The sequence below is a fragment of the Ciconia boyciana genome, chromosome 20 (assembly GCF_034638445.1).
Source record: "Ciconia boyciana chromosome 20, ASM3463844v1, whole genome shotgun sequence".
NCBI classification, from domain to species: Eukaryota; Metazoa; Chordata; class Aves; order Ciconiiformes; family Ciconiidae; genus Ciconia; species Ciconia boyciana.
The window spans coordinates 3899104-3920755 of NC_132953.1; the positions used below are offsets into that span (position 1 = coordinate 3899104).

Genomic DNA, 21652 nt, shown 5'->3' on the forward strand with positions numbered 1-21652 from the left:
TATTTAAATTGTTTGTCTTGCACCGATTACCAGCTTCCATACAGGAGTGATAATGAGATTTATGACACTTTCAATACCTGGCGTATCTCATCACTTAGAAGTAAAGTTACCTTCTTCTTTACCCCTGAAATTTAACTGAGAAAAACTGAGTCAAATATGGTGAAAGATTTTCTATACTTTAACATTATTTGGGGGAAGACTGTCTTTCATCTGTCTGACAGAACTGGTCTCACTGATCAACATAGCATTTCAGCAGTTGATCTTTTATGTTATATAATTCATGAGCTTCAAATTGCATCATTTGAGATGCTGTGAGGTACCACAGTCACTAGCAGATGACTCAAATTGTGGTGAGAGGTACAACATGTTAATGGAGATAACAAATGTTGACTGTTTGAAGCCATATGTATAAGCTGCTAGTGTAGGGAAGACAACCAAGTAACATCCTTTTCTACTTCAACAGGAGCATGAATAAATTCACATTCAAATCACAGACAGGTTTCCAGTGATTCAAGTATCATACCTCCTTAAACATCGCTTATATTAAAAAGCGAAGCTGTTTGCATTTCTCAGTTTATGTGTATTGGTATTTTTCCATGGCATTCTTTAATCTTAGAATGTTACGCAAGATACAGAAGTGTATCTGGAAAGGTTTCATGTTCAGTTTCTGCTGTTTGTTGTATTGAGAAGTGGATTGTGTCCTGGGACTTGAATATAAAACCTTTTCATATGTATATAAATATTGGAGATTTCACAATATGTGCCATATGCGAGAGCAGTAATATATTGACTGTGTCCAGTGAATCTGCATGTGTCATGTCTTACCCATTACGGAGATTGTCCTCTCTATTGCTGGAAAAGATACTAGAGCAAGAAGATCAAGAGGTACAGTGAGCATATTTGACATCAAACTAGACTACTGAGGCTGGAAGCGGGCAGATACGTAAAAGGAAACGTGGACTTGGAAATAGGGAAATGCCTTCCAGGAATGCAGTTGCGTTGTCCATCAGATCTGTTGGTAAAGACAATGGGCTGGAAAATGTGAAAACACGGCTAGCATACTTTATCTTGTTCATCTACAATTTTTAACTGGGAACTGGGATTTCTAATACAGTGGCGAGAAATAGCTGGTAGATGGAAAACAAGAATGTGTATCATTATATACTGCTATTCACAGATTTGTAAAAACAACTGCTCTGTACTTTTTAGTAATGGTTTGTGATTTAGAGTGTTATCTGGGTCATTTGGGCAGGTTTTGCGTTTGTCTTCTATAAATCATGAATGCTTTTGCCTGGGGACAAATGTTAGAAATGCAAATTAGAAAAGTGTTTGGCAACAAAGTACCCCATACACCCTGGTCTACATGCAATATTTACACTGATGCATCTGTCTTCTTAAGGGTATGTTTTGCAGCAAATTAATTAAACTGGGAAAGCCCTATAGACAGTGCCGTGGCTTAACAATATTTACAAAGTATTGAGCCAGGTTTGCTGCTGACAAATGATCTGTATGGAGCTGCCAAGTTCAAAGTGCAAAATTGATGGTTAAAAAGTTCTGTGGCAGAAATTTCATTAATGTTGTCCACTGAAGGGATTGTTCTCCTGTGAGTTACAAAGTGAAGATGAGAAACACTGTAAAACGACAAATCTCTTGTTCCCCATGAACCAACATACCGTGGTTGGACAGCATAATATCCCACTGCTGGGAGGAATTATCCTTGTTAACAGTAGTCATTTGCCACTGATGTTCTTGTGTTTTGTCATTTGGCCCTGCTGAAAAGGTACCAGGAATAGAGCCCGCATGAGAACCCAGGCTGCAGTTCTGGACAAGTGCCTGTGCCCAACTGCCAGTGAAGCACTTGTTGCCTTGGTTTGGCAAGACGTGGCATGTATAGAGAGGAATATACATGGGTCTGTGCCAGAGGGCTGTAATCATCATGTGTGTTTCTAGTGTGTCTCAACATTCATAGCTGAATTTAGCTGTTTTACCTGTTTAGAAGGTAAAATGAATGAGTATTGTTCTGATTTCTAAATATCAGTCTAGAAAAATAATGTGTCCCTTCTGAATTATTATGTCTCTCTCACTTTTTCACCAGAATTAAAACATATTTTGATCCTACGCTAAGTTCCTATGTCCGTATGCAAGTCCTGTAAAAAGAAAGTCCTGTAAAAAGGAGAATGCTTTGCTGTTATTTAACACACGGAGACCACGTTTCTTAACTTGTAGCGTGTGAAGACTGCACGTTGCTGATACCTGTGCTCAGATTCTCAAATTTGTTCAGGTTGTCAAGCAAAGGTGTAAGTGTTTGTAAGGGCTTTTGGAGTATGGAGAATGTAATGTATTTTCCTGCGATTTGCCTGTTGAACTTTGCTGTGTTATTTATATGCCTCCTATTTTGTATGAATTGGGGCCTGCATTAACAAAAATGGCAGCATGCAGCTTTAGAAGTACCTGAAGATGCAGGAGTGGGTGATAGATCTATACTTAAATTTGCTTTTAGAAGGCGTGGTGGAGGCTTGCTGCCTTTCCTCAGGGAGAGCCAGCAGAGGGAGCATAGCAGCCTTGGTGCTTAGTGCTTTCCTTGTTCATTCATTGCTTTCACACCAGCAAAAATAAGATTTCAGAGAGCAGAAGGTGTGTCTGTCTTGGTGTCCTGGCACAGGCCCATCTCCAGTGATAGTGTTCTGTTTTTCTTCCTTTAAGGCCAAGTGTAAAACAAAACCTGAACTTCAGGTGATAGATTTGTGGTGCTGAAATCATCTTTCAAAGGTGGGATAGAACTGCAGATGAGCTAGGCACGTACTGGCAGGTATGTACATGAGCTGTATGATTCCCTTGTGCTTTAAGTAGCCTTTAAAACAAGGCTTTGCAGCCAGCTATCTCCAGTAGCCTGCAACTGGTTAGTGAAGGCAAGTAGAAGGGGCTGAGAATGTATTCTGGGTCCATCCCTTAGCAAAGGTGGGAAGTTTTGAGGATTCCCTGTTTCTTTACTCAGTGGAGAGGAGAGGCTCCCCTCTCAGCAGAAGAGGGAAAAGCTATTGCTAAATCTTACCTTTTTTTCCTTCTTAATTTAACCCAGAAATGTTAAACCATAATTCACAGGCCACAAGTGATGAACCAAGCACTTACATAGAGCTCTCGGGAGCCAAATTAAAACAAAAGCTTAGGTGGTATTTTGACACTGGTAATTTAGGCATTGGTCGTAAACGACTCCTTGTCTGAGTGCCTACAGCATTCACCTTCCCAGGATCGGGGAACTGCACATTCTGTTTTACGTAGTGCTGTACAGAGTTCATGGAAAGCTACATCTGCCTTTTTTCTAATTTTCATTCTTGTTAACCAAAGGTGGGTAGGAAATTATGAGGAGCAATAGGCTTAATTCCTGGCTTTTAAGACAGCATTTTAAACGGTGAAATATAGCGTGCCTCACTATAAGTACCATGCTGACTTGCTGTCCCTAGGGACTTGGCACAGTCACCACAGCTGTAGTCTGTTTCAGTGAAAGTTTTATCTTGATTTTACAAAAGGATTTGGCCTACCCTCACCCTTTTGAAGCTGATATACTGCTGAGGTGAGTTTTGTATATCCACAAAGAGATAACACAGATGAAAGGTATCATTTCATATATATCTTTTTACTATGTCATTTATTTCTTCACATCATCTGAAGAAGAGGTAGTTAGGCGTGGGGGAAGTGACTGGTCTTTTTATCTCTAATCCTTGTTTACAGACTTTGTGCTTAGATTTCTACAAAAATACAGTCATTTGTATTCTTTCTGTTGTGGAGAACTGCTCATTCAAAACTTTTTCACATCGGTCATCAAGAAGCCATGACTGTTTCTAATATATCTAAAGTAATCCTGGATTACTTAAATAGTGAGCTACAGAGGTGTGTCTGTCAGGGCATACTATCAACAGCTGAGCTAGCTGCTCCCTGCCTAAAGAAAGTTCAAAAAGATAAGAAGTAAAACTTGCACATTTCTTGGGGGGGATATTACTTAGCAGCAATCTTTTGTTGAAATTTTCTGTCTCTGAGGAAGAAAACAGAAGCCACAAGCGAAACACAGTATCTAGGACTTTCTTACTCTTCTTGGTATTTTATCTTCCTGCTTCCTAGTGCTATTAATATGAACCATTACTGAATTTGTATTGAACATGGTATAAAAACAGTAAGGAAAATTGATCTTCTTCCTCTTTCAAACTTCCTGGGGCTGTGCAAAGGTACAGTCAGGACTTGGAAGTTGATGTGGAAACACAGTATTACTTTATTCTTTAAATGTGGTGATATTTCCAACATTTCATTTGCAATCATAAGTGATTTATAGGAATTTGTAAATTCTAGTCTTTCTTTCAAACAGCTGCTGTCTTGATGCTTCATCATTCTCAGGCAAAACAATACATTTTTCCTTTTAAAATGTTATCTTTTCTGAGGTGCTGGTTAATGTGCCAAACCAGTACATCTAGAACTTGCAGAGCCAACCTGTAGTTTGCAGTCTGAATCTACTCCTCTGGAACAATGTACCCAACCTCATTCCTGACAGACATCGCAGCCTGTCAAATGTCAGAGGCAAGCTAACTTTTCAGGATGAAGACAGGATGAAAAAGGGACAGTTAAAAGAGGGATGCGAGGATGAGCCTATGTGCAGCTAAAGCTGGACACGTGGGAAGAGAAAACCGATAGTAATGCAGAGGTATGTTTACCCCAAAGCACCTATGCAAATGTAGGCGAGGAAGCTTTGGGGTAGACTCACTTGTAAAATACATGGTATGTGTGCTATATGTTTGTAAGTAATGCTGTCTAGAAACGGCAGTCTCTGGTCAGCAAAGGTTTCCATGCACAGCCTTTGGAAAGGTGTTGTCCATTATTTGTCAAAAGTCACTTTGAATGGGCAAGAATTATTTCCTAATTTCGTGTGGAAACAAAGTAAACGTTATCTGGCAAAGATGCTCTTTTGCTTAGAAAATTATGGTCCTGTGACTTTTGGGGGTTTTTTATTATGAAAAGCAGGTCATTGCACTAACGTGACTGCACAAGTAATTGACAACTGATACAGCGGGACTAGATGTTGACTAGCAAGATAATTCTCATTGGAAGGTGGCTGAGGTGCCACAGACAGATGTTTACTGTCTGGATGACCTTTATTGGAAAGTGATTAAAAATTAGTCAGTTGGTTGAATGTGGGTCTTCAAACAGCTGATCCTTTTTTTACCCTGTGATGTCCTTGCATTGCTGCCATGTCACCCAAGAGTTCTGCTAACTGAAAATGACAGTTTGTGAGCACAGAAGCAGTGAGTGTTTCAGCTGAGAATGCCAAGATGCTGGCTCACAGCTTGCAACAGCTGCTAGCAGAGCAAGTCAGGATCTTTAGTCAGAGCTTGCAAAGCCAAAGGCTGAGACTGACAAAGTGATGGCTCATGGTTTACAAGAGCTGACAGCCAGCAACCATTGCTGTGATACAGATTGACCTCTGTGTTTGGTATTCCTGTCTATAACAATGCTAGCAGATTTGTAGGCAGGAAGCAAAATTTAAATGGCCAATAGTTGAAAAGGTTATTGAAAACTGTGGGCTTCAGTGGCTTAGTGGAAGAAAGAGTAAACCATGTTTAAAAATGACTGGTTTTAAACTATTTTTTCATTTTGCCTTTGCACTTTTGCATTCCCAGAAAAGTAGGTGGATTGTACAGAGCTGCTACCAGAGCAGGCAAGGTGGTGGGCATCTGTTGAAGCATTTAACAGAGAATGCTGTGTCCCCCTCTTTCTTTTTTCTTTTTTTTTTTTTTCATTTATATGCGATATCATTGCAGTGGAATTCTGTTGGCTGCTTTAAAAGGTGGGGAGGGAGGGAGAGCATTCTCTATTCAATTCCTCATACCTTTTGAGATACTTCAGAGGATCTGTATGTATTTCATTTTTCATTTGTATTTCCTTCTGAAACTCTGTCCTCTAGCAACAAAGGTCACATTTGTGTCCTTGAGTAAAATTCAGAGAAGGCTCCTGGGGTGAGAAAAAAATCGTTTTGATGAAAGAGTTCAAGGTGTTACACAAGTGGGATGTTTAGGCTGTGATACGAAGTTGCAAATTGCGTTTTACCTGCGGAATTTGAAAATCATATGGATTTGTATGCAGCCCAGAGCAGTGTGAAATCTTACCCATACAGACCTTGCACTTGGCCTCGTACAGAAAATACTTAGGGTCAAGAAAAACTTGTTTCATATTTGTCAAAGCCACGTGAAGGGGCTTGGCCGAGTCTCCATGCCCTCACTGCCAGTGCCTCTGCTTTGGTCCCACAGCATCCTTTGTACTTGTAACTCAGTGTCTCACTTCAGAGTCACACAGGCAGTCCAAGATGTTGCAGGTGGGAGATGAGCAATTTGAAAGGTAAAATGAACTAGAGAAAGTGCCAGTGCTGTGATGTAGGGCCTTTGCACGATGAGCATAAGAAACTCATAGTGCCAAATCTCACCAGTTTCTAAAAGCCCAGCTATTCTGATTGTGCACTGCTAACATTAAGTTACTTGTGTTTCTGCCATGATACAGAAAATCACGATGAAAAAGCTCCCTTGCCACTTAGCTCTATCCAGAGAAAGAGAAAGGTTTACGTGCTGTAGGTCCGTACGCGTGGACTGGTGGCCTTGAAGGGAGCAATGGCCATAAAGAGAGGAAGGAGCCTTTGCACTCTCTTCAGAGCCTTCCACGAAGCCGGCATGAGTTGAGACGCTCTGCCTGCACCATTGCCATCACCTCCCCATACACCAACGCTGAGCATGTCCCTGTATGTGGGCAGAGTTTCACCTTGCGCTTTCAGTCTTGGGGCAGTTAATGCTGTAGGAAAATACAGCCTTACCTTTCACCTACTTTCCTCTTGGGAAAATGTCCTTGACTTCAATTTACACTGGATATTGTTTGACTGCTGCCGAGAACCAGTCCAACCGCTCGTTTGATGCAAATTAGAATAAAGTCAGTTAAGTAAGACATACAGAAAGTTATAGTATTGGGGCTTGCCTAGCAATGAATTCACTAGTTTTCAGTCTGTTTGACTTTGGAAATGGCTCAGGATAGCATGGTTAATGTTGTGAAAAGCTATTCTATCCACAAATAATGCAAAGTTTTGTTAGATGCAAGATGTACTTAAGTGGTTTGTAGTCTTGTTTTAGTGGAGCGTTTGTATTTAACAGTTCCAAAATGTTATCTTAAATAGAAAATGTTAGCTGAGTTTCAATTTTTTCCCTGTAGCTCTTCTCCTTTTATAAGTCATGTCTGTGGTATCTATTTTTACCATGCTCAGTTTGAGGAAGGTCGCAGAACTAGGCCTTCTTAGTATCATACTTAAAGGCATTTGTAAAATGCCCCTAGTTAGTGAGTAGTAACACCTATGTGTTAGGGTTGGGTTTTTTTCATCAGTAGGTCTAATAATAATTGGCAAAGGAGGTCAGGAGCATCATCTCCATTTTACAGATGGAGAAACTGAGTCACCGAGAGGCAGTGACTTGTACAAGACCAACCAGCAAATCCAGGGTCCTAGCTGATTATCGTGTCAACTTGGTATGGTGTCACAGCCCCCTACTAAGTGTTTTTGCCTGTTCCGTTTTCCTACTCCCACCTCAAGCACTGATGGAATAGGGTGGACTCGCAGCATTACTGTGTAAAGTGGTGCAGAGAGGACCACTGTTTGCTGGGGGCATCAGTCTTTTCCAGGGCTTTTACAGCTGGTGGTCCCCACAATCTGAGTGCTTCCACAGTAAAATCAATAGCAGCAGTAAGGTCCCAGTGAAAGGATGAGACCTGAGTTTTCTGCTTGCTTGATTTGTGTGTGTCCCTTCCCCGTATAATGTGCTTGATAGCTGTAAAACATAATAAGATCTCCTAGTACAAAATTGCCTAGGATGGGATACAGCTCATCTAATTTAACTCTGAGGCTACAGTAGTCACTCAGGTTGTCTTTATAGCCAAAAGGAAGAAAGAAGCACCTCCAGACAGCAATTCATCTCATTCATGTTAGGTGTATCCGAGATAATAATTACCCTGTAGAGGCATGCTGTTCTCTGCCTGAATAAAGGAGCAGCCTGGAAGAACACTTCAGATGAAATACCTAGCTTTTAGGGGAGGTGAATCCTGTCCTTAGGAACAAATGCATATAGATGAGTCCAGGTGACATGGTTTAAATATTAAAACAAGCATTTCCCAAGGTTGCACTGCTTGGATTTGGCTTTTGTGTACAGACACGTCTGAACTAGTCACAGATGTGAGCATGCGTAGTCCTTGGGCTTCCTTTTAACACGTTTTGCTAGGAGTTGAGCTTCAGTGGGTCACGCTAATTTGCCATGGAGAAATATTTGTTGCTAATGCTGATTTTTACCAAAAGAGGATCTTGCAAGTCCCATCAAGTTTTGCTTCAAGAGTCAATTATTTTGAACGCGTCTTGAGGCGAGATGATGCGTGAAAAAGCTATGAATGAAAGGCTCCCTATGTCACCAAATCCATGTTCAGATGCAAAGTTTTATGATGAGTAAGTAGGTGGTTGCTGAGGTCTATCGTTAAGTTACACGCAGGTCAGCACGATGTTAGTATGAGCCAGTAAATGAGCCAAAATAGCCAGGCAATAGCCTGTGCTTTTGACAAGAGGGAAAATAAATGGAGTCCTTTTGGTAGTGGATTTGACCCAGGTGGTTCCCAGGATGCAGGAGGTTGTTCCTCTCCTGGGGCAAATGCCATGTGCTCCATGTCTTTTTCTGGAAGTGGGAGAGAGGAATCAAAAGTGAACAAAATTACAGGAGATGCTCTGAACTTAATAAGGCAAAGGACTGTGAAGTGCAACATATGCTCATGCTCTTGATAACCCTGTAAAAACATGGACAAGGCAGGGGACAACTGGAGCATCCTGTCAAATGAGGTTTATTGCTTCTTCCTTGCTGCTGTGTAGCCTGTCTGCAGAGCTGTCCTTGCAGCACAAGTAGTGGGGGCATGCAAAGTGTTGAACCTGACCTTCATGCTTTGGAAGTCAGTTTTGATGTACTGTGATACTCTTATTCCAAGCACTTTCCAGAACAGTGTGAGGGAGGTGGGGGTGTCGTAGCATAACTGTACCCTGCAACAGGAGGCAGACAGGGCAGAGACAGCTGGACTGCTGGCAGATGAGCTGGATCCAGAGCTGGAAGCAGCATAATCACATCAGCACTGTGCTTCTGTTAATAAGCTCTGCTGCATCATGGTGGTAATTGGTATTTGCATAGCACTTTGCAAATATGAAAGCATTGCTTAAATGCAAATGATAAATAGGTTGGCTTCCAGCCTGCCTGTATAGCTTGCCGTCTCAGCTAATTAGGCAGTTAGGTACTTGATATGAATGTAAAAAAAAGGATTGAATCAAATATCTTTTTTACAGTTTGGTTCTGACTAGACGGACTTATTCCTCTTCAAATGTGTAGATGGGCTGTGAAACCATTCAAGCTTTGAGAACTGTTAGTAAAGGAATGTGCAGTATGTGGGGATCTTGATTGCATGAGGTGCCCTAAAAGCCATGGAAACAGCCGTGCTCTCGTTTACTTAATGTGAGCCGTTGTGTGATGAGATTTACAGCGCTTAGTGCCATAACGCTAACTTGAGAAGTTTTCATCCTTCTTGGTGTCGATCTGAATTAAAATTTGGGAATGTGGGTAGCTTAGTTACTGGCTTGGGGTTTTATTGGATGCTGGCCATGTGCTTTTTAGTAATAGTAAACTCCATCTTTGTCTTCTCATGTAATTGTTTTAAATTTGTAGTGCAATTTGGGCAGGCAGCGCAGTATACATAGATAATGCATTCGGGATGACTAGAAAAGTTCCAAAATATGTATTATTCTTCTCTCCTATGGAAACTAATCATGGCAAATTCAAATACGTGAGTTAGTATTTTCTTCCTTGGAAGTGAAGTCGGATACTTTGATATTTCACACACACATAATAATACGTTCTTTTTAGCTATTTCAGAACCCTGAAAATTCACCCTACTTGGCAAAATGAGGCTTTGCATTCAGAGCGTGTAGGAGTTTAGGCTACCGCATCATTTGGAAATAGATTACTCTTTAACAAAATGTATTTGAAGATTATTAATTTCAGAAGTTTCTGAGCATCCATTCAAGAGAGCAGCTCCTTGGAACAATGTGTATTTTTATCGGGTTATTGCACAAAATCAGCATTGCATTCAAATATTACTGTCTTGCAATATCATCCTAAAGTATATTATTCAGCTACTGAAGTGATACTGCAAAATGAGTATCATTTTAGCACAAAGTGAATGCATGTGAAACCAAACATCAGAAAGGAAGAATTATATGCTATGCTAGTAGGAAACAAAGACTAAAATACAATAGTGAAACAGTTTTGCAAAGGCCACCGAAGTTCAGAAAGGGAAAATAGCATAATAAAGAAAATCAGTCTTAATAAATTACCCGTCCTGTGGGAATTGCCTTGTACTCTGAAAAGTAGTTCTGTGTTTTTCTTCCCACCAGAATGATTAATGGACTGATTCTGCCAAAGGTAGCATGTTTAAGCAAAACGTAAGCACTAAAAATGAAAGCTTAGTATTTTTGCAGTTGCCCATCATGAAATTGGGTTCTCCAAGGAAGAGGCAAAAATTAGAATACTTTCAAAGGAAGCTGGACCAGTGAAATAAAGCAGTTTAATTTTGATCCATCAGAGGAAACTGGAAGCACATCAGAAAGATATATTATCCTCAGGTAAGTTCCTTGCTTATGCTCTCCCCCAAAATCATCTCAGCTACCTTAGTCACTTGACTGTGGAATTAAAAATAGGAGCTTAGCCTCTGCAGGTTTTCTCTCTAAGCAGAGATTTGACCTACTGGATTCAGTCTCCTGCTCTGAATTGCCCCGTAAGGTTTTGTCTTTCTCCCTGGGCTCTATGAAACCTAGTCTAGCAACAGGATAAGTTTCTCTCTCATCGTGGCTTGAAGGTGCTGCTGGTCAGTACCCATTTCTTCTGACAAAAATACTGTCTGCCTTCCAACTCATCCCTGTTTGTTATCAGCTGCCTCACATGCTTTCGTGATAACTTGCTCTGTGATTGTGCCTGTTGCAAAAAATCTAGTATAACATCTAGTTTGTCAGCTGGAAATAATTTGTCCTACCCAATATTTGGACGTACTGTTTGATAGTTAAAAATTCTGAAGGCCAATTCCCCTTTGGCATATGTTGAGTGGCACTGCTAAAATGTTCAGTGTGTGAGAGAGGAATGCCAGGCGTGTGTCCAGAGTTTCTAGGAGAATCAACCCAATTCCCATTAGCTTTGCTGTATGTAGTGCTTTTAAGTCACACAGATGCTTCTCAGCACTCCAGCCTCCTGCAGGACGTGTCAGTGATGGCCTTTTGATTTACACAAACCCTACTACCCAGGAAGAACAAGTTGTACATCAGTACTTGAGAAGTATGAAATGAATTAATCTGTTTTCTGTTGAAGTAGGTGGCACATAAAGGTCTATCAGGTACACTGTTGTGGTTCAACATGTGATTTACATATCGTTGTCTTCCTCATGGAGATGAGTCGGAGGCTAAGGAGTTTCAATCCGGCGAGGAACTGAGTATCTATTTTAAGTTGCTATACATTCTTGATTTCTCCTGAGAGGGAGATAGCAGGGACTGAACATCTTAGCTAATCTCACTGGTATCTCAAATGATAATCCGTGAGATAGAGAGTATCAGGAGAGTAAAAATCACAAGCCTAGACTGTAGCAAGCCAACCAGATAATGGCTAAACATTGCCCAGTTGCTGGGGGTAGACAGACTCCGCTTCCCCTGCGGCTGGTGCTGTTCCCATCCCTTTGGTGTTCCCTGTACTGCACTTCCTGACGTCGTTTTTCTTTTTATATTTCTAGCCTATTGAATGCTCTTTAGCTGGACGTTTTGCTTTGTAAAGTGCTCTGTTCATGCAATGCAATATGTACTGGTCTATCGGTAGTTATGTACAATCTGAAGGTAGGTTCTGAATCTTTGAAACTGCCCACTGTGTGATTTGATTGTCAAAACCGTGGAAGTACTGCCTGTGTAAAACGTTGCTTGCAATTGTATATCTGCCTTGGACATGGGAGCGCTGTGACCATATGAAGTCTGTTAGGTGGACAGAGATCCTTTTGCAGTCATGGTAAGCATGAAATCCATTTTTCCTGGATTTTTCCTTTAGCAAAAAAAATGGCTATAATATTAGCATATTGGGCAGGATAGGGAGCCTTCACTGTTGGATGTCACATCATTGGTTGTGATTATTTCCTTTGGTTTTGTGAGAATGCGGGGTGTCCTTGCGCTAGAAAGCATGTCTACGGAGATAATCCATTTATCAGGCCAAGAACACATTCTCTCTCAACTAGACAACAAATTAGTTCTTTCCTCACCAAGGCAGATAATAAGGGATATCCTAACCCAGAGGAACAGGGGAGGGCATGGCATGAAGCTGACAAGATCAGAAACAAAAATAGAAGCAGGACATGAAAAATACATTTATTGAAGAATGGCTGCAAAATACAAGTGATCTACTGCAGCAACTCATTCATCAAGGGCATTTGGCCTTGCCTCAATCTAAATTGAATCTAATTTAGATTCCAAGCAAGGGATGGGAATCCTTTCCTGAACCAAAACAAGCCTTGCCACCTCCTACCTTTTCATTACTCATTCCTTAATTTGTTTGCATTTGTTATGTAGGACACTCAGGAAGAATAGCTTAAAGCTGTATGTGCCTGTGCTAAATCTGATGTTATAATCGCTGCTTTGCTGTACATTGGGTTGATTTTTGATGCAGTTACAGCACCCAGAGCTGGTAATGTGTCTCTGCCTGAGGCCCCCAGGAACTTAGGCATGAACATCTTTCTCTTCTTTCCTGAGTGCTGAATTACTTGCCCTCCAGCTTGATTTAGTCTGGGGTTGTCCACTACAGCCTTGGGCTCAAGCAGTTTCTCTGGTTTTTCATTCTAAAAATGAGCTCTGCTCATGCCTACATACGTCGATCAAAACCATCGCGGAAGAAGGGACTGGAAGACAGTTTGTCTTCATTTTTGAGTTATCATGCTTGCTGACCTACTTTCTGTTCTTGCATTATAAGTTGATAAACGGCAAAACTTGGCCTCCTAGTCTGTGCATGTCTGGGAAGACTAAATGGCATAATTCCTTCCCCGAGGCTTGTCAGGACTCTCAGCACCTGAACTGAGGTTCAGACTGTGCTCAGGGCCATGGCAGCAAACAGTCTCTCTTCAGTACTCTATTGCTGATTCCTTCTTAAAATTGTGCCGTATTTTTTCTGAGACTATTTCCTGAGGAGTGACAAAAGATGAGATTTGGGCATTGATTCCAGTAGAGATTTCTGTAACGTGGGGCATGTCAGGACGCTGCCTTGGAGCATGTCCCAAACCATCGTGCTACCTCATAATTTTCAAACTCCCTGCCTGATTCTTTGACGTGTGCTCCTCAGTGTCTCGTCTCCCTCGCTCCCAGAAACCCATCCCAGTTCTAAGGTGTTTGCTTCCCTATGAATACTCGGCTGCCTTACAGAAGTCTCCTGTGATCCTGTGGGTACGTGCCCTGGTCACTGTCTCAGTGCCATAAATCTTGTCATACCTACATATATAGTTCCCATACAACTAATTTGTCTCCTGCTGATTCTGAACAGCATGCCTAGATCTGAACAAAATGGTGGGTTGAGCAGGTTGTTATGCCCCAAGGGTAAAGAGGTTAGTTGCAAGTTCAGGACATGGACAAAACCTGCCTGCAAGCAGTGAGAGAGCACACTGCTTTGGGGAATGGGAAAACTGAGTGGCTAAACAGGGATGGTGAGCATGGCTTGGAAGAGCTTTGGAGGAAAAGAGAATCAAATTATGGAGCTGGGGGCGTATCAGGATGCCTCCTGAGAATTTGCTGGCAGAAAAAGCAAATTGTTGATTTCCCTGCAGAATTGAAGGTATGAAAAGGGTTAAACATTTACACTGAACCAGAGCGTATGTAGTTTATACATCTGAAGTTCTAACTGACAGCGAGTCTTCTGCCATGTCTCACTTAATGCTCATCCGGACTGTGCACCCTATTTTAGTACTGTTTGCCAGTTTGTACTTGCCGGTCTCCTTACGGAAAGTATTCTAAGCCACGTGAGATAGGTGGGTGATAAAATACTTAGTAGCAACCAGCTGGTAATGGGAGTGAGGATTGTGGGAATGTTGCTTCCTTCCCACTTCCGAGAACTGCACCAAAAAACAAGAACCTCTATCACATGTGAACTGCACTCTAGACCGCCTCAGGCAAGGGCTGGGAAGCTTTGTTCTAGCTGCAGTAGGAAATTCCAGACAAAACCAAGACTGGGTTGGCCTCATTAGAGCAGGACACAGGCGCAAAACATCTCCTTTCCCAAGATTCCTTTCTTGTTGCTGAGGTGAGTATTGGGGTCTGCTATTTAATGCATCCAGCCACTTTTTGTGAACCCGTAATTGTGCTATCTTCTCCTACAACCTGCTTTAGCGATGCCTTGTACTCTCTTCTGATTTTTCTCTCTGCTTCTCTCGGCTGCTGCTCAGCACTTTGATGCAGTTTAACACATACGTATCTGATGATACTACTTTTTCTTACATTTTGAGCTGAAAAGAATTTGCAGTTTGGTGTTCAGGGAGATTTTTTAGGAATATAGAGACACCCCATGAAATAGTAGTTGGTGGAATCAAAACTGACTGATGTTTTTCAAATTCTTAATAATTATATTGGGGGGGGTCAGCATAAATTTTTATTAATTTTTTAACAAAGTGTTTTTTAAAATAATTTTAAAGCAGCTGGAAATAAGAAATTAGGAATGGACAGTCTTAACATGCAGCTGATGAGCTTTTCTGCCTGCTCCAATAAATGGCAGGTAGTACTTTCCATTGCTAAGCCCGAGTTCTGCTCGAGTAGACTGGGCCAGAGAAGGCGTTGCTGTCTGAGAGCTGTTTGTGCAGGCTCTTTGAACGTGTAAGCTCTTTTATTTTCTGTGATAGTGTTTCAATGTGACTGGGAAATGCTGCCACTGTTCGCATAAGTAGATCCCTTTGGTGACAACGCCAATACTCAGATCAAATCTAGAACAAGTCAAGGAGATAGCTCCTTCTCGCAGTGGGGCATTTGTCTGTGTTGTATTTTCCAAATGTAATCGGAAGACTTGAACCTTCCAAGCCAGCATTTTGGCTTTGAGACTAAAATAACACACAGGAAAATCTATATGCTGCTGGAAATATTCCTGACTGCATTAGATCTTCCTTATCAATCTAAGTCTGCATTTGGAGTTGTGCCGTGGATTCCCAGACTTGTGTTCGGCGTTGCTCCGTTTCATGCTTGTTTTGAGTGTGAGGCATGGAATGTTTATCAAGGTGGCCGATGACTATTTTCACTGGAAAACAGTAAATTAGCAGAACATGGAGTCAGTTTATAGATAACTGTAGCTATTTGCATATTTAATAATTTGCAAATCATTAAATGCAAATGACTTAATGCCCCAAGAAGGAAAAAAGTATGGGAAGAGAAGGAAGAAAAAAAGCATGAAATATTTCATTCTGAGATATCACCAAGAGGAAAGCTGATTTTTTATTACTGGATTTCAGTCCGTCAAGGACTCTCTGAAGTTAAAACGGAAAAATTTGCTTTGGTCTAGACTGACCAGCCTAGTGTTCATTTTGCTCTCCCCCATCCTTCTGCATGTAATCAGTTGTCTCTTGCAAATGAGCATACCGATGTCGCTAACCTTTTCTGTCAAAAGAGTAGACCCTTGGACACTGCCCTCTTCTGTACAGGCCTTTCACGGCATTTGCTACTTCTTGTACAGAAGAACTGTGAGGGAGGAGGACCTTGTGCTGTGCTGCTGCAGTGTGCCCTGCAGCTGCTTGTGAAATTATCTAGGGTAGGAGGATGCTACTATCACCAGCAAAGGCTTTCAGTACTTTAAAGTACTAAAGCGCTTCCTGTTTGCATGTTGGCACCCATACGTTCCAAGAGCGTGATACAAGATGGGGAAAAGAAGAGACTGTAAAGCTTTGCCTAGAAAGGGAAATGAGGTGAGAAGGTTTTGCTGAGCAAGATGCATAAGGGAAGGAGAAAGACTGATATTGCTAAATGAGCCCATGTGCGATCATGGGACAACAACGAAGGTATGGGGGTCAGTGATGGGGCGGAGGCTCTGTAACCTGGTCATTAAAACAGGAAACAGGAAGTTAAGGGCCCTCACCTCAACCCCAGGTTTAATCTGTGGCCTTGAGCAAATGACTTCACCTTGATCTACCTCTGTTTCCACTCTTCCTCATGGGAGGAAGGATTTGACACCTCATGGGTTCAGATGTTAAAAGACTTTATTCGTTTATGGATGAATACGTATGTAGTACCCAGTGAAATCAGAAGTGCAGAATTGACCCTACTTGCCTGTATCGTCTTTCAGATTCTACATTTATGGATGCCACAGTAGTTGGGAAAAGAAAATCATACTTAATATACTCTGTTACAGTTTAGGAGCACTCTGGCATATTGGAGAATGCACATTTCTTTCTGAATTGAAATAACCTTCCAGCTTTTGTTGAGGATGTGTGAAACTTTATTTCTGCCTCAGAAATAGCTTCATGCTTGTGCCTTCAGTACCTCGCACTGATGTGCTTTATTTCTTCATTTCTTAGAGAAACAACCAGTGTTGATAGTTATTTGTCTGTTGTTGCTCTTAAGTGCTGGGAAAGAGTGGTAATATCTGTGGTCTGTGAGAAAAAGACTATTTATAGACCAAACAGCTCCTTTGTTAGGAAGCGTCATTCCTTGTATGGTTTACATCAGGATGGGTGTAGGAGGAGGAAAGATTATTGTCAAAGCACAGGGAGTTGCCCTCTGTAGTGAGCAATCCATACCCCACTGAGCACCTTGCACCGTGGCTGTCTGGGAGCGTGGAGTAGCTGAGCAGGGAGAACAGTTATATGCAGGAGATGAGAACGTAATCCTTGCCAGACAAATGGAGTACTTTTAAGTGCAGCTGACTGAGAGCGTCTGTCAGGGCTCTGTTTTATAGTGCACAGCTTGGTTTTGAATGTCATGAAATTTCTGGCATACAGCTTATGTATTTTATAGAAAAAGTTAATTTTGTCTCCCCTCCAAATGCTTTGTTCAAAGGCACTTTTGACAAAAGGTGGACACCCCATCATGGTTTGCTCACCACACGTGAGGGTTCAGAGCAATCTCTGCTTCCCTCAGCCTCCCAGGTATCGTTCTGCTGATCCTGTACAGAAAAGCCCATAGACGGTCTTAATAATATAAAATGTCTTGGGGTTTTAGAATGACACCTGTACTTCCAAAAATGTTTTTAATCAAGGATTGTTTACATTGCATAACAAAAGTAGTAACTAGGTGCTGTAGATGTGCTGCTAGCATCCTGAGTGCATGAATGATCAGAATTTAATAACTCACGTGCTGTTAGGGGCTGGTGGCCATGTGTAGTGCCATTGGAATGGAAGTGATCGCGCCACTGCTTAGTGGGTCACATAAGTAGCCTTTCACCTCATTCTTATGGGGCGTTTGTGACCATGAGGACAGCTTCCAGCACAACCACTTCTATATAGAGTGATATATATGTATCTCTTTGAGTGGAATATATGCGCAGAGTGTTCCTTTGTATAGTGTTCTCTCTCTGATACGATCAGCATGACTCCTTATCAAAAATCAGCTGTTATCACTGGATAATTGTACCTGGACAAGGATCCTATGATGCTGGATCTATACAGATATGAAAGAAAAAGAGATTATAGTCCAAGTTGTTTCCTGTTTTTATTATTCAAATGTATGCATAAGAGTAACAATAAAGAAAATGTTCTGTAAGTTGCAGATAAAACTTAATTCTCTTCAGAACAGCAAGCTTCTCTCTCAAGTATGAGTAATAACAAATACCTTTTTTTTTTTTTTAATAGGAAGCGGTACTCATAATAACGGCCTTCTGGAAGCATTGTGCCGACGTTCTGTATTTCTGCATGTATGAGTGATCGGGGAGCGTACATCAACAGTGTCCCTTGTTCCCGAGTTGGACAGCCCCATCCCTAGCACTGGAAGGAGACTGTTTCTGTTTCCAATGTAAGTACCATCTGAAAAGTTGGGTTTGGTTTTGTTTAGTATTGGGGGTGGGCAGGTAATAATGGCATCTGACCATTAGGACCAAGAACACCCTTGAACTTGATTCATCCTCCATACGTTGCTGGCAGTTGGCACTAATTTTTTGTCCTTGCCAAAACACAGACTTGAGCTGATGACCTACTTTCAGCTGACCTTGAAATAAGCAACCTGTGTGACCTTCAAGCAATTACATGACTCAGGTAGCTGGCTATTGTGTCAGCTGGCTGCAGAGCTAAGGGTGGTTTTGTTGTGCTCTGTTCAAAGTCTGCTGGTAGAACAGAATTATTCCCTGTGCCTTCCAGCTTGTCCGATCTCAGACGTTTTTTGGTTTCTTATTATTTTATTTATCTTAAAGGACTGGCTGATATCTGGCAGGAACACAGTGAGATTGTACCTGGTATCGACAGTTACGGGTTCATTCTTCTCAGAGCACTGGGCTTTTTAATTAAAAGCCCTTTTAAATAAAGCCAAAGCCAGTGTTTTGTATAGTCTGTAGTTTCTTGTAAAAAGTAGTGACTCACTGTAATTGGTTACTGCATGTAATACAGTCTATTTTTGTGTAGTGTCCTCTCTGCTCAATGTAAACCACCTGATCTTTAGAGACCCCATGGAGCGAAGAGTAAGTGCCCATCAACTGGGCAGCGAGAGGGAACAAGGGCAGGTAAGGCTTGCAGATAATGGTAAACGAGTTGGAAAGGCACAGGCAAAGCAGAATGACAGAGAAAGTAAGGGTTCCTGTGGGAGGGGCAGGAGTCGGGCAGGGCAAAGACGTGAAGCAGGAGGAACGAGGGAGAGGGCGAAGGCCAGACAAGCGTGTGGAGTGGAGCAGAGTTGGTACTGGATTCAGGGTTTAGTCTGGAGAGGAATTTCTGCATCCCTCTTGCTTCTATCGTGTTACAGAAATCTAATCCTGAAGCCCGTATCGAGATTGTGCATCACTCAAGTCCTTTATGGCCAAATGCTTTTAGAATTTGACAGGCACCAACGGAAAAGCTATTCTGTTGCAGGGATTTTTGCTAAATCAAGAACTTCAGCTTTTTAGGGTGAAAGGGGAGTATTTCCACTTGCACACAAAGTGTTAAGTTTTGCAGCTGATTCAGTTACCATATGTGTCTTTAATGTAGGTTTGCACCCCCATTTTTTCCAGGACAATTAATGTACTTCTGTAGAGATTCACAGTAACTGGGGAAAAGGTGTAAGTGATGCAGACACATCATCTATTGTAGGTAAATTAAAGAGAGTTTTTGCAGAGAAATTACTTTAATCAGTCACCAGCTGGGACACTGAAGAACTCAGAGTCATTAATTCATGGGACAGAAGGGGTACACTGAGCTCTTAGTCCAGGGTTTGTAAAGCATCTTGTCTGTGATGGGGTCTCGCTGAGGTGAATAATTAACAGTAATAACATCAGATGACAAGTGGATGTAGCTAGAAAGACGAGGAGAACACAGAAGCAGTGACACAGTTTCTCTAGCTCAAAGATCTATTGCCTGAAAAATGTCTCTGAATAGAGGAGCTTGGCTTTACCTCCGGCGACGCAGAGGGGACAGCGCTATCTGCCGGAGCTGCAGGAACAGTGCCATTGTTTCCCAGGATTGCACAGCACAGCACCAGGCATATTTTACCTCCTGCCTGCAACACACACTTACGTATGTACGTACATGCGTGCACATACGTGTTCTCTCTCTCCCCTTCCCCCCCCCCGCCCCTCCCTTGGTATTTCTCCATGTAATCTCTCCTTTCCTGTACAGTATTTGGCCTCTGGATGGAAACCTATGATTAGTCTAAATTTGTTTTGGTTTTTTTTTCTGGTTGTTTCTTTGTTTAAAGTTAATAAAACAACTACAAAAAGTAAGCAAACTGTAGCAGAATACCTAGCCAGGAGAAGGTGCCTGCTTAGATGGTGCAGCGCTAGCAAGGAGTTCCCTTTGAAAAATGGTGGTTTTGAAGGAGAAAGTGATGTTTTACAGATTCAAAGTTCTGCGTAACTTCTGTTTTACACAGCACCTTTGAATTTGACCAGGGAGATGTTCCTCACTGTCAGAAGACAAAAAGACCTTTCAATTCTGTCATGTTGAAGCTGGAAAAACTGTTTCTCCTTTCTCTTGTGTGATGTCTAATGTATTACATATGTGCTTGTCATTTTAGATGAAAGATTATGACAGTTGTGCTAGTAGGAGGAGAAAGTTGGAAACCCACAAATGGAAGGTGTAGAACATAGCCAAAGACTAAGAAAGTTTCTCTTTCACAATGGGAGACTTGATTCTGCAAGATAATGACTACATCTGACCAAACATCTCCAGTACAAAAAAAGTCTCTTAGAATCCTTTGTATTTCCTGTGGAAAAAAACCCACATTTGAGAAATAGCCCAGAGCTTTCTTGTAGGGAACTTGGAAATGAACTTAAAGCTGTATGCTTGTGTTTATTGACAGCTGGGAGGAGATTCAGCCTTGTTCACCGTTTAAGGAAAAAAGCAGCAGCTAGCACTTCAATGCAGCCAAGGTAAGATGGTAACGCTTGCTGAACAAGCTTTTCTTGACAAAAAGGCAACGTTGCATGGTGCTAAAATAATTGATGCATTGGTGTGTTTTACTAGCAGTAAGAATTCAGAAATTAAATGAGCAAATGTGAATGAATATGTGTGGCAATCCGACACGCTAATGGATTTCCATCCGCTGCTGAAGTGAATGAGCTGAGGAGGGACCTAAAAGCATATCTGTGAAAGTGCCACCTCATTAGACTCCAGATTGTGTGCTGTAACGGAAGTGCTGTTTTACCAAAGGCTTGCCTATGTGCATGTGCACTGCTTGATTTTATTGGCATTGAGTCCCAGAAAACAGCACCCCAAAAGTACCTGGACCAACACCAGGGCTTAGATTTCCAGGATGTACACAATAACGCGCCTCTAAATATGGCCTGTATTAAAGGTCTGAAAAAATGTGTTTGTTTAGTTGCTGCCCACAAAGTGTTAGCAACGTGCAGGAATGTAGCTCAGTGTGTTTCTTGGACACAGAGGGGAGAATTTTCAGCCCAGCCTTCAGAGTGCACCTGCTGCTCAGAGGGATCAAAGTCCCCAGGCCCTGCCAGTCCTCTGGGCATGTGCAGACTTTGGCTTATGCAAGACTGTTCTGCACTTGAAGAAGTATTTCTCTTGACAGGGAGCACCGCTATGAAAAGCATTAAAGGCTCATAAACAGCCCAGGCAGTCTGCTTGCCAGGGCAGTTACTTCTTGTTCACAGAGGGGAGGACTCTCTACTATCTAGTCCTTCTCATTCTTAGTCCTGAAAGGAAAACAATCCTCAGAGCCAAGGATAGATAGAGGCATTGTTGTACAGCCTGTGTTTTCTTTGGGAGACACGGATGGCAAAGGGACTGTGCCTTGTGGGTCCTCAGTGAAAGCAGAAAGGGAGAGCAGCCCAGCATTAAAGGGTCAGAATATTGCCCATCCAGAACAGAGGCCTTGGAAATCAGTTGGCCTCTTCCGCAGGCGTGAAGCAAGCTAAGCCAAGCTCAGGTAGCAGTAGTACAT

At 41.9% G+C, this 21652-nt stretch overlaps 1 protein-coding gene across 1 annotated transcript in view; it reads left to right on the forward strand.

Annotated features, from left to right (window-relative positions):
• Positions 1–21652, forward strand: part of SCN3B (sodium voltage-gated channel beta subunit 3) — a 64656-nt gene that overhangs the window by 26337 nt on the left and 16667 nt on the right. The window contains exons 4-7 of the mRNA XM_072884363.1: positions 17923–18082; positions 18685–18782; positions 19633–19774; positions 20555–20624. The gene's annotated coding sequence lies outside the window, so the exon portion shown is untranslated. The remainder of the gene's footprint in view (positions 1–17922; positions 18083–18684; positions 18783–19632; positions 19775–20554; positions 20625–21652) is intronic.